The sequence below is a fragment of the Panthera uncia genome (genome assembly GCF_023721935.1).
Source record: "Panthera uncia isolate 11264 chromosome C1 unlocalized genomic scaffold, Puncia_PCG_1.0 HiC_scaffold_3, whole genome shotgun sequence".
Taxonomy (NCBI): Eukaryota; Metazoa; Chordata; class Mammalia; order Carnivora; family Felidae; genus Panthera; species Panthera uncia.
In genome coordinates, this window is record NW_026057584.1 from 64588218 (window position 1) to 64602693 (window position 14476).

General features: G+C 35.7%; 1 protein-coding gene across 1 annotated transcript in view; it reads right to left on the minus strand.

Annotated features, from left to right (window-relative positions):
- Positions 1 to 14476, minus strand: part of XIRP2 (xin actin binding repeat containing 2) — a 72993-nt gene that overhangs the window by 21910 nt on the left and 36607 nt on the right. The gene's annotated exons all lie outside the window — the stretch shown is intronic.

Genomic DNA, 14476 nt, shown 5'->3' on the forward strand with positions numbered 1-14476 from the left:
TTTCAGAAAGACTTTTCAGCCAAACTTTTTACAGAAAGGCATTCTAGTCTCCAAGTTTGTCATCTAGTTTGATGACACATCCAGAGTTCAAATGAAGAATATAACCATTAAATGTAACCAACATAAACAGACCATATTATGCTAGTATGTATGTCTCTCTCCATGCATGGGGCAATTTTTGATTTTGGTTAAGTTATCACAGGTGACCCTGGCTGAATCGGATACTTTGATGCTCCTATTAATTTTGGTGATCCAGCCCTGTTGTTACTATAGAATGTGATCTGACATAAGTATATGATTGATTGATTGACATGATGAGTCATTTGGCATATTGCTAAAAATCTTAACTTCAAAAAATAAGGATATGAAGAGATTCTAAGAACACATGAATTTGAACTTGTTTGAAGTTGGAAGTTCACTTTTATCTTGATATCTACATGACCATCAAATACTGTTTTTGAGGTCTAATTTTTAAAAATTTGTCTTTGTAGAAAATAGTCAGGTGAGCCAAGGTCCATTATTATTCATCAAATATGAGCACTAATTTTTTTTACACAAAGTTAAATAGTTTTGAGCAGTCAAATTCTAATCCTTTAGACTAAAAATAAGTTTATAATTAATGAGAACTTAACTTGTTTCTTTTGTTTTTGTTTTTTTGCTAGTGGACTTTTTCCCTCTAAGGGTATTTGGTATACAGGGTAAACGTTCTGATTAACAAAGCAGCAATCAGACATCTGCCTAGAGATACATAGCATGATCCAATCTTATTTTACTTTTCTAGGAAGGAGAATTAAGAAAAAAAGTTTGGATATTCTTAAGGAAAGTTTACTTAATGAATGAATGACTAAAATCACAAAATTCTATTAACAAATTGATTTCATTCAACACTCTATTTGCCAGAGAATGTCCTAGAAATGAGATGGAACAACAAACAAATCATGTACTTTACTTTCTCAAGAGGGAGTATAGAAAATAAATAATCCATATCCTTTCCTTTAAGTTCAAATAATCAAAATTTGATTTAATAGGAAGCTTTGCATAATTAAGTTTTATTTAAGGAGATCAATAACACTGGGCTGTAGGGAACAATAACAATCATTGAAGGCTGCAAAGAGAAAAAATGCATGGTCTTTTCATGATCATTGTTTACAACTGTGACAAGCGTTTCCATCTATGAAGATATAATGGAAATATTCTTTTTTTAAGTTTATTGATTTATTTTGAGAGAGGGAGGGAGAGAGAGAGAAAGCAGGATAGGGGGAGATAGAGAATCCCAAGCATGCACTTCACTGTCAATGCAGAGCCCAATGTGGGGCTTGAACTCACAAACCGCAAGATTATGACCTGAGCTGAAGTTGGATGCTTAGCCAACTGAGCCATCCAGGTGCCCCTAAAGGAAATATTCTATGGCTTTCTTATGATACAGATTAAACAGACAATGAAAAAGCAAAGGACAGTGGGAACCTGAACAGTACCAAGATCCTTACTGAAGGGCACCATGATCCATTACTATAGAATCATGTCTCTGCTTAGTTCCAGGTGAGAAGCTACGGACCAGAGACATGCTTATTGGTGTTTTAAAATTGGAATTAGTTAATACCTACAAAAATCAAAATTTCTGCCTGCTTTTGAAAACTTTGAAGATCCAGCAACACTGGGTTCACATTTCAACATGGGAGTTACTTGCTGGAACAAAGTAAGTAGTGGTCAACCTTTTTAGTTGGGACATGTACTTTTGAGTTGGTCACTGTTCACATTATTCACTAATAAGTGACACCAAGTTGACATTAAAACAAGAACAAGAACAAGAACAACAACAAGAACAACAACAACAACGACAACCCTGCCTGGAACCTATAGAAATTTTAGCTTCTTATACTTGCTGCTAATCATCAGGTTGAATGAGTAGAGTTGGTGATTTGAATCTGTATGTTAAGACAAATGCAAGCACTGGGAGTAAAAAACAGTAAATAAATGTAATTTTGAAATATTTTGAAAGTTACCATTTTCTGGGCACTTTATACTTAATGTGTATCTACTTGAGTAAAAACAATCCATGCCTATCATATCTAAGTATGTTTTCTTGTAGGAGATGACACAACATAAAGAGTACAAGGGTACATAAATTTTGTTTAGAGCTGGAAGTTTCTACTTATGTGCTATTACTAAATAGAACTGTAATTGCTACATTAGTTTGGTATGTTACTGTCCATATATCAATTTTACTGCCCCCAGGTTGCTATAATTTATATCCAATCTATCTTAAAATATGCCAAGATTTTATTTCTATCATTACTGTGTTTCATATTTTGCAGCTAGTTAAGTTTGGCTTTTAAATATGCCTTCCATTCTTCTCAGTTGCTGTGTCTACAAAGTACAGGGTTAGGTAAAATGATGGGTCATCATGATGCTCAGGAGAAATCAAATTACACAAATAAAGTGTAATAAAGAATTCTGGCAAGAACACCATACATAAATTCACACAAAACAATTAATAAAATTTGTTCCTGAATATTAAATTCAAATATAGCTCAGGCTGCAAGAGACAAAAATGCAGTTGTTCACAGATGGATTAACCAGGAATCAGAAATGGGGACTTTGTACTAACTCCCTCCTCTACTGGGTATGTCATAATATTGGGTAAGTCACTAAATTACACTTAATTTTTTTCATTTCATCCCTCCATTTATAGAAAAAGGAATGATACATGTCTTCTAATACTGGAATCTAAAGAAGAGAATGTGGCACAACCACAAAATAATATGATGTTTGCATAGCTCATACCAATCTGATGTTGGCTCACATATTAGACAAGTATCTTACAAAAAGCTACCCTTGATATATATACTTCTTCTAAGGAGATTTCTCCAGCACAGGAAAGACATCACATCCTGCCTACCCAACTTACTATCATTATAGGAAAAAATGTCGTACATTTGTACCAATAAAAATTCAAACTCAGGAGCCTGGGTGGCTCAGGCAGTTAAGCCTCTGACTTCGGCTCAGGTCATGATCTTATGGCTCATGGGTTTGAGTTGCATGTTGGGCTCTGTGCTGACAGCTCAGAGCCTAGAGGCTGCTTCAGGTTCTGTCTCCCTGTCTCTCTGCCCCTCCCCTGCTGTGCTCCCTCTCTCAAAAATAAATACACATTTAAAAAGATTTAAAAATTCAAACTCATTCTAGCGCATTGAGTAAAGAAAGAGTAGGACCAACTTTTTTATGGTGACTCATTATTATTGTGACTTTTAGGAGTATACTCAATAAAACAAAATGTGATGAAAGTTTGGCAAAATAGTGCATAGTAACTGCCTCACTATGGTGGGGAAAAAAAGTTCATGCTCAATGCCAATAATTTAGCTATTTTACCCACCACTAATCTCATTTTTAATAAATCTAGAAATAGTTATGATGTTTTAATGCTATTTGTATCTTTGTCAAACAGACATAATACCAAAAATGTGCTATTTATGTTAGCAAAAATGTCAATGGATTCAAGGTTTGAAAGAATAATCAGTTCTTCCTTTTAAGTGATGAGCATAACAATTTCTAGTTGATATATTTTGTTTCTCTAGATTTGGATATATTCAAATTCAGATGTGTTTCTTCTGCCATGAGTTTTTCTTTTTTTTATAAAAATTTGCTTTAAAAATTTACAATATAAAATTTGATTTCCCTAGGGTTTGAGCTTCAGGTTCAGGCTTTTCTACATTCACTATACAGTTTTGAAATCACGACTCAAAAATTATTTTCTGTTTGAAAACTTCTACAGAGAGTTACGTATTCCTGCTTCTTTTTTTTGTTGTATTTCCATCCTCTCTGTAGATATCTTTATTATCTGCCTATCACATTTTATAGCCATTATTTTATAATATGAATCTCTCCTTTAACTAAACCCCTGTATCCTCGAATCTCAATGTTTAGCATCTGGCAGACAGTAGATGATCCCTCCCCCCTTGCCCTGAAATATCAAGGAGTAAGTGCATAGGCAAATAGTCATATTTTTTTCCAAGAGTGTGAAAATTTTATAATTTTAAATCTAGTTTAAAAATTGAGATTCTAAACTTTTTCCACATAATCCTCTGATTTTATTTTTTAGTATTTTGGCTGACAGTCTTTGATACTGAACATTTCATAATTGGTGGAATTACTGAAGCTGATGTGTATAACAATAACATGTCAATCACTTTACAAAGTGTTCTCAGAAAGAGGCCCCTTGGTAACACTGCAAGTGATCCGAACATTTATGGATGAACATGGCAGTGCTGTGATGCCATAAGGAGTATTTGGCATCTTAGGAGGAGAAGCCTGTACCAAGAAAACAAAGAATGCATAAAGGCAACAAACATACAGAAAGGGAAAGAACCTTTAAAAACAGAAAAATATATTCTCAGATAGCCTTTTTATAAAATGATCTTCATGGTGCTAAATAGACTAGTTTGTATGTATGTATGTATGTATGTATGTACGTATGGACGGATGTATTTATTTTTAGTGAATTAGTATTCACTGTGTTGATGAAATTGAAGTGTTGTCAGGCATCATCTAGAAACAGAATACATTGAGCAGAATTACTATGACATGAAGAAAGCAAGCTGAGATATTTATGATCAATGAAAGACAATACTTTATCCTAATGCAAAATATTAAAAAAATCTTTTAAGATAAGGTAGTGACTTTTTCCTTGGAAATCATTGCATCCCTAAGCATGTTTGATTTTATATAGGTTCACCTATGCATTTATTCAACTAACAGCCCTTGAGTACCAATGATCTCCATCACATTGTGCTAGGCATTGTCAGCATTGTTTTAATAAAAGTTTCTATAATTATATCTCAATGTACTTAAATGTCTATCAATCATCTATCCATCTATCGCTGTATCTGTACAATATATAAAAATATATTCATATATTAGAGTAAAAAGTCTCAGCTTGAAATTCTCTTGAGGCAAGGTTTGTAATATATACAGGTGCATGAATTATGTAGTTTTATTACACAAATATCTGGGAGAAGTATTATCATTCAATTAATTTCACCTTTTTTTCACTGAAAATAATTATGCTTTTGTCTTATTTAGCTACCAAGAGCAAAACCTAACTTTTTAAATAAAAAAACACTTAAAAGTAGAAATATTTGACTTCAAAAAGAGGTTTCTGAATAAGCAATGCCAGCTTTGACTGCAAGAACTCTGACTGCCTCTTCTTTCCAAAAATATTATTTATAGGGCCATATTCCTGTTTCCAAAAATGCTGAAGATTCATAAAAAGAACATATAAAAGATACACTCTCAACTGGGCCATCAAACATATTTGTTATATAAATAACAGTATTTATTTGACAAACTCAAAAAGCAGGATACATATAAACATTCAATTTACTGTAAAGGATGCCCTCTAGAAGTTTTATGTAGATGTATGTTAAAGATATATGTACGTATACAATATTTCAGATCAACATAGACATAAAGCATCTTAAAACCAAAGAAGCACTAGGATATAAATAAACACAAAAGTATGATAAAAGAGGCTAAATCTTAGAGTCTCAAGAAACAATGAAATTATAAATAAAAAAACTTGCAAAAAGAATGAAAATATTTTAGAGAAAAAAGAAAACCAGAGGTTACATGTATCTGTTAATTAATGCAAACCAAAATAAAGAAACAGAAGAATTCTACCTCTTCACTACCAACCCTCCCTCAACAATATCCAAGAGATTTATAAGCCCTGCCAATTCTATGTTTAATGATCTCTTGAGTCCATGCCCTCTTTAGCCTAAACTTTTGACCCACTTAAGTTCCTTATATTTAATCTATTTCAGTAGTCTCCCAACTTTTCTTCTTCCATCTAAACTTGACCCCCTTTATTTCAGTCTTAGTTAGCCAGAAACATCTTTCATCAGTGCATATCTATTCATTTTACTCTCCTATTTAAGTTTCTTCAATGGCTCTTGATTGTCTTAGAAAAATGTAACAGTTCTTTAACATAACTTAGAATTTCTTTATTATCTGGGCTTCGCCTGCATCTCCAACTTCACGCCTCAGTTATGCCTCACTGTATTCACAAATATATCATACTCTTTTTACCTTTTGTGTAAGATCTTCCTTTTGCCTAGAATGCAATTCTATATTCATGAAAAAATTATTTCAAATCTCAGCAGGAGCATTCTCTGTTCTCACATGTCCTCCTTGACCATCTTTCATTCAGAGTAATTTCTGTCACCTCCTGTGTCCCAACAAACCTCATTTATATTTTCTATCACAGAATAATTGCACTTTAATTTTTGTTATATGTCTATTTCTCTGATATAGTGAGCTCCTTGAGGGCAAAATAATATACTCATCATTGAATTTTTGTGCCTGACATATGGTGGGTGCTTAATGACTATGAGCTGAATAAAACATATATATATACACACACACACACACACACACACACACACACACACACGGCACAGACTCCAGAGTCATTCTTCTTGAGTTAGGACCACGTTTGCTCACTTTCTTTGGGCAAGTTAGTTAGATCTTCAGTGGGTCCATTTCTTGTCCTCTTCCCCCTACCCCCAAATACAAAGGACTAATAAGGCAATAATAACAGTGCCTGTCTCATAAGGTTATTGTGAGGAGGAAGTAGGTTAATATATGTGAACACCTGGCTCATGAGTGCTACATTAGTGTGTGCTATATTTACCTAACAGACATTCATTGAACACTTACTTTGTGCCAGCTATTTACACAGTAAACAAGGCAAAAAAAAAGTATGGGATGAAAGTAGATTGTCTATGGCTTTTCTGTGAATTTTACCATCGAACTTCACCATGAATTTTTCATTACAGAACAAAGCCCAGAAACTAAAGAAGAAACAAGTTCTAATACATACGTTTGTTTTTTTTTCCCCACCAGAGAAATAGTGGATTTGGGTGGTTTATTAAAAGAGAGATAAGCAAAAAGTGCCTGTGCATATTATGACTCTGCCAAATGATTCTGGCTGCTAGGACATGGAAATACTCTACAGAGACATGGCCAGAGACTGCCTTTGTGATCACCTATTCAGTTTTTCTATGGTTCATCTTCATGAACTGATACCCAGTGAAGAGTCAGTTCATAGTGATTTCATCTACAATTACTCATTTCTTACTACACTTAACTCTTTCCTAAAAGTCCTGTTGTATGACTCTCATGTAGACAATAAATTAAGAAATGTTAATATTTGTAGATTACATATCTTTTCATCTCATCACAACTCTCAGTTTCAACCATCAGAGTCTGACTGATTGAAACAGGAAAGGTAATTTGGTAAAGAGACATTGGGTAGCAGAAGTGGGGAGTGGAATTTATAGAATTTCCAAGATATCCAAAAATAAGACTTGGAGATTTTATAGATGGTAACAGAGCTGAGTAATGCTGCAGAACCGTCTGGTGAATGCACCCATGCTGCTGACACTGAACACCAGACACGTTCATTGCCAAAGCTATCAATACTATATAATGGATGCTGCTTCTAGAATAGTTATTTCTTGAAATTGAATGTAGCTGATCTCCTGCCACCAGCCATAATTAAAATTAATTCCAACACAGTCCCTGTTTCTGATGTCATTTCATTACTTCTTTATGCAAAGTCTCAGTTGGAGTATCTGATTGGTGCAGTCTAGTTCATAGGTCCCAGAATCCGGCAAGTCTAGGAGAATAAGTGTATAGTATTTGCAGCTTCTCTAGTGGAGGCCGCTTCTGCCTCATTGGGTAGAGGAGTTCCCAAGTATAGAAGGAATTTCAGATGTCAAAAAGAATGAAAAGTGCCCATTACCTCTGCTAAAAAAGGTATTATTTATGAACACTGAGGTCTTCTTAACCAAATGTAAACCAGTTAAAAACACAAGTATAGGTATTTACTTTTGACAACAGATAACACAGAAAACACTATTTATGTCTTATAATGGAATAGAATTGGGCCTGTTTCTTGGCAATGTATGTTCCATATGACATTACAAGTACATGTAGGATGACTTTGAGACAGTACAATTTGCCTGCTAAGAGGTCATAAAGAGTTCATGGTATACAAACCTGCCTCCTTCTTTTACTATCTCTCTGAGTCTCTATGGCCATCAGTCTTGTTCATTGGGAGTAATGACATTTCAAATTTTTATGTAAATTCCAAATAAAAGGAAGAAGCCCAATAAAACAGATTTGGCTCTGATGCAAGCATTTCTGTTTGCATTTCTGTGCAAACAAAGCAGTGTAATTCTTATTTTTTTAAATGTTTATTTATTTTGAGAGAGAGAGAGAGAGAGAGAGAGAGCAAAAGTGGGGGAGGGGCAGAGAGAGAGAGAGAGAGAGAGAGAGAGAGAGAGAGAGAAAGAGAGAATCCTAAGCAGGCTCTGCCTGACATGGGGCTTCACTTTCAAGACAAAATCCAGAGTTGGACACTAACGGAGCTACCCAGGTGCCCCAAAGTCGGTTAATTATTAATTATGGTTACAAATGAATTATTCTGATCATTTGGGTTTTCTTCAAAATAAGGAAAAATGGGGAAAAATAAAAGGATAACTAGTTGCAATTTCACTGGTAAATATATCTACTAGCAATATGGGGAATGGAAAGAGATTGAAGTGGCAGATAGGAATATTACATTATGGCTGGTGTTTGTCATCAATTCAAGTGACAAATCAGGTAAATAAGTCATAACTAATTTCAGACTCACTTAGAAGCCTCATTTGTAGTCTGCTTGGACAGAGAGTGGGGAACCACGGTAGGAGATAGATATGAAGGGCTACCATTGATTGAGTGTTGTACACAAAGGAAATGTGCAAGGCTCTTCACACTTGTATAATGTCTAAGTCATTTAAAATTCTACCATTCCTAATTCTACATGATGATTACACATGAATGTAATAAAAGAGATTGAAGGAAGAACGCTACGCAAAATTTTAAAGACAATAAACATATACCATGAATATAGTGTTTTTGTAAGAATTTCATCAGCCAGCTATTTTGAACCAATGTTTTTAACACCTAAAAGCAGTAAGTGATGTATTCAACTCGCTTATATTATGTGCTTAGAGTGCGTTTGAAGTAGGGATAAGAAGAAAGGAGAGGCATTATCTTCAACCAGTTAACTATGCTGAAGAACTGCACAATTCTGAGATGCCTTCAAAGAATCCAAAAAATAATCAACTGCAGTGATTTGTATTGTGCATTAATTCTTAAAAAAAAAAAACCACTGGGTCTTTCACTAAAATATACTTCCTTTTCGCTACTATAGCAGGTAACTACACATTTTCCTTTCTTTTAGGGTTGGTGATTCAGTGAACCATCTTTTCTATTAGTATAATGTTGGTCATCAAGTGCCAAGACTCAACAAATAAAAAAATCAATGCCAGAAGTTTGAGGGGTGTCAAAATTGAAAAGAGGTTCTTATTAAAAAGGACCACAGACTATTTGCTTTAAGTATATGCTTAAGTAGTTTCATTTTACATAAAAAATATCAACAACTAATAAAAATTGAGCCACTTAACTCCTATAGATTTATAGAAAAAAAATCGGATGAAATGAAATTTAAGGACATACTCTTTGATCTGTAATGGATTTCCTCCCAATTAAACTTATCAATACCAGTGCACTGCAAAGGACAGAAAACCTAGCCACTTGCTGGAGGCTCATAACTGCAGATTAGGTTTGTTCTATAAGGATGGATCAGGGCAGATGAGACGCAAACAGTCATTGATAAAAAGGAATGACAGGTCTTTAAAACATTTCAAGTATAGTGGTCTATGAAATACTGGAAGATAAATACTTGACCACATATCTCAAGATTATAAGAAGAGAGATTATACTGAGTGTAAGTGCCAAACACAGAGCCGTGATTATTAAATGATTTAACGAGCATTTTGTGAGAAATGATACTGTGTCTCACCACTCTTTAGAGGGACAAATCAACATACTTACATTTGGTTCTAATATAGAAAAAGTAGTTTTGTGTGTGTCTATAAGTTTCTCATGGATAACTTTTTTACACTCCCTCCTCCCCACAAATTATTGCTACTTTTCTTTGTCTATTTTCTCTACTCAGATGGTATACTTTGTCAATATCATAATTCCCTCCACAGTAATGAAAAAGGCCCAGAAAAATAAGGACATTGGAGGAAAAGGAGTTGAGGGGAAAAAAGGGAAAATTCCTGTGTTTGATCCTCCAAAAGAAAAAAACAAAGACAATATAATTTGGGGGGACTGTTGTTACTTTTAGAATAATAGCACAAAATATTTATGATAAAGTCCCACAAACTGAACCCCAGCCTAAAGTACTGACTTCATCAAAGTTCCTCCAAATCTCCCCCAAATATTTCTAAACATCGTGTGATATGATGAATTTTAGTATTCAATTTTTCCAATTTGTACTCTGAAGACAATGAATTTCAAAAGCCGTAGCAGGATAATGTCTTTAGCACTCCTGGTATTTCCACCAGGGTAAAGAAGATAGTTTGAGCGCTTGGCTCCCCCTGTTGGTATCAATCTGGTGGCTGGTATATAATGCGCCCTGTCCTCCTGGTTGGGTCAGAAATGAAGTAGCCTCAGCTGATTCCTAAAGAGATGCATCCATGGTAGATGACTATGGACAGAGAGGGATAAAGAATAAGCACACAAAAAAAGGCTGTTAGAATAAGATGTAATCTTACTCCAAGTGCTGTGATCTTGAGATCTGCATGGAAGCTAGAAAAAATAAATTTCCCAAGCAATATCCCAGATAGTACCTCTGCAAGAGCATGGTACTCAGAACAGAATGTTTTAATGTCTCTTCCTTTTCTCAGGCTTGTATTTTCCCAGGTTTTTTTTTTTTTTTGGTGGGGGTTATGATAATTTGTAATTTTCAAACTAATAAATGAACATGCAAAAGAATAGACAAGCTTGACTCAATCTAATCACTTTCAAAGATTCATGAGGATGGGTTTATTTTGAGAAATATTAGACCCAGAAGTAGAAAGAGCTAATAATACCTCATGTCAAGTGCTTACAGAAAGCACCCATTTTCATACAAGTGACTATGTGGAAAAAACATTTTGCAGCTTCTACAAAGTTCTACAAGCATGATGGTTCTATAATGTTAAAGGTTTCTTTTGTTATAATTTTCCTTGCTCCTCAAAAAATAGCAAAATCTATGAACTTAAAATTCTGTAGCTTGCCATTCTAACAATTTAAAAATAAAGCAAATTTAACTAGTACAATATATTGTTTCTATATTTGAGAATTCTGTTAAGTGTAATTATACAAAGAGTACATTTCTATTTTTAAACTAATATGAGACTTCAAATCGAAGGAGGGGCCACATAACTGCATTCCTTCTTCCAGCTTTCCCTCCCTGTCCACCACCTCCCATACAAGACAACATAAAATTCCTCTGTGTCAACATGTCTGTGTTTTACATCTTCATCAACATCACATACTTTTGGGGATCACTGGGAACATGAAACTCTGGGCTGTGATTTTGTGTTTTGTGGGCAAGGGGCCAGGTGACACTCCCTCAACAACCCTGGGCCCCTAGATAAGAACAATACCACTCCTTTTCCCTAAAGCAATCCCAATTCATTTTACTTGAAAGGAGTGAAGGGTGTATCTGTAAGTGCACTTGTCTTCTGCAAATGAAATTGAAAATGGGTTCTATAAGAACAAATAGCTTTACAGAAACAGAAAACCCACAGAACCATTAAGAAGAAGAGGAGCTGTGGAAATGGTACTCCAATAATAGGGGTAAACACTGCTCCTACAAATTCTATTTTGGAGAATGAGTAAGATGAATCGTAGAAAGAAAAGCAACCAAGTCAGGATTTTTTTAAAGCACTTGAATCTGTGCTTGCAACTCAGTCTTACTTATGGGTTTTTTTACTCACCACTGAGGCTCTGACAGCCTGAGAAGTAGTGCCAGGGCCCCCTCCGTATGATAAAATTGCTAAACCCCTCCACGTCGCCAGGGGGATTAGCTCATTTAGTTATTAACAGCGTAATAAAGGATCCCAGGCTGAATGCACGCACTGGACAGATGCGCTATTTCACCAAGAAGACAGTTTCCACAAAGGACCCAGGCAAACATTTTGCCAATGTCTTCATAGTGTGGGATTAGAATGAGCTTCCCTTTATAATGATGCATTTCCGTGTCCTGCAATACTGCTACAGGGGAGGGAGAAGTGAATCCCTCTCTGTGCTACAAGGAGAACTCATAGACCAACAGATTCTGCAGAAAGAGGCTGAAATTGGAAGTTGCAAAGGGACCATGACTAAGACTTTATGGTCATGCCTCAGCACAGTTAGCAATTGCCATCAACTTCATTTGGGGACAGCAGAGGTTGAGAGTTATAGTTTGTGGCTCCAAAGTAATGCAATTCATGTCAGTAGATCACAAACAATAGTCTTATTGTACTTTATGGGCACTCCTTGTGTCTTCAGGAAAGAACACACATTGGTTTAGTTTTGTAAGGAGCCAAACTGACTATGAGTAGGTTCACTGCATTATTTAACACAGTTTATCACTTTATAATTAAATCCTGTGTCTTTCAGAAAATAATATTTGTATAGAAATAGCAAAGGCACAAACTGAAGAGATATTAGGTGTACAGATTGCGTATAATCCTGTAAAATTAAAATTTTCTGATAAAAGATGACAGTAATGAGTTAAGTCTCAGTTTTAATTAATTATTGGTACATTAATGTGGTGTAAGCTAATAAATTCATTTTATTTTAAAAGTTTTGATATATCTTTCCATAGTTCATTTATATCATTAAATTATTTAGGTTATTTTAAATATTCAAATATATCTTTGTATATACACAAATAATGGCATTTCAATATTGTCTGCCATTAACGAAGGAGCTAATGGGACTTGGCAGTATGAGTAAATTGGTTGTTTGGCTGACATTTATTATATTCACCATGATTTCCTTCAGCCCTTGCTTTCTCTGTTCTCCACAGTCCCTGCTCTGTTCTTTGACTTGAGATGTAGGCATCTCAAGAGAAATGTCAATATAAATAGGAGGGTCCTGCTATCAGATTGCAGAAGAGTGAGGTGGGTAGAGAAGAAGCCTCCGATGAGAAACAAAGAGGGGAGTAGTCATCTCTAGGATAACAAATCCTGGCCCAGGTTTGTACTACCATGTTCTTTGCTGCACATCAGATTCACCCAGGGTGGGTGGGTGTGCCTGGGTGGCTCAGTCAATTAAGCATTTGACTCTTGGTTTCAGCTCAGGTGATGATCTCATGGTTCATGAGTTTGAGCTCCACATCAGGCTCCGTGCTGACAGTGCGGAGCCTGACTGGGATTCTCTCTCTCATCTTTCTCTCTGCCCCTTCCGTGCTCTTTCTCTTTCTCTCTCTCTCTCTTTCAAAATAAATAAAATTAAAAAAAAAAAAAAAGAAAGAATCACTTTTAGAACTATACCATTCCCTGATCCCTGACCACACACCAGAACAATTTAATCAGAATTACCTGGGCTGCCTGGGGAGTTCCAGTGTACTAACCTTACTGAGGTGACTTAGGTAACCTGAGTTCCCTCAGAGGTTCCATGGCCCAGCCTAATAGCGAGAATGATGTGATTCTAAATCCTTATCTAGTCAGAGAAGAGGTAGGAGGAAACAAGGGCTCTGAAAAGATGCCCTGCTTCTGGTTCTGGGTGATGTAGAAACCAGTAGACAGAGGACTCATTGAAACCCACCACCACTACATCCCTGTTCCCCCAAAGAGGGAAGCCGGGGATAGTAGCGGCTTCATAAGGAGTGTGGGATGCACTTCTGGACAAGTCACGCTCATATAGGCCTTATGGAAGCAGGGTTGGTTGGAGCCTGTAGGAAAAGCCTTTCTTTCTTTCATCCTGAGAAATACAAATTCTTCTGGAGTTTAGTTTGTGTTTTTTGCTTTTGTTTTCATTAGAGTTGGTGCAAGCAGTACTCACTGCAGTTAATTTACTTTGCAACTTGAGCAAGGAATTTTTTTTTACAAAATATAATTCTTTTTTCTTCGATTTCTGAGGAAAAAACAATGGGATTCCCCCAAGACATGGGTAGGAAGAGAAGAGACGCAGATGGAGACGGAGTTAATGGGAAGGCCACCAGCGGCAAGGTGGCAAGGCAGCAGAGGCCAGGGCACAGGTGCGAAAAGCAGTAATAAAACGGGCAATCTTGAGCATAACAGAGAGGGTTTTGAATGCAAAAGTAGAGGTAAAAAAATCCATTTATGAAGTATGCATTCCAAACCCACAAGTGGATCAGAGATTGAATTTCTACTTCTTGCTGAATTGAAAAGGAAACTGAGTAATTAGTGTAGAGCAAAGCTGGTTTGCTGTATGGTGTCAGGAATTGGAATGTTTTGGTTAATAAAGTACTCCAGTGAACTGAATTCTGCATAAACCAGCTTGTGCAGGTCTGGCTGCTAGTGGGTTACAGACCTCACTTGGTTGAGGCCCTTATTTTATTGTTTGCTTTATTTAGCAAACACTCAGTCTT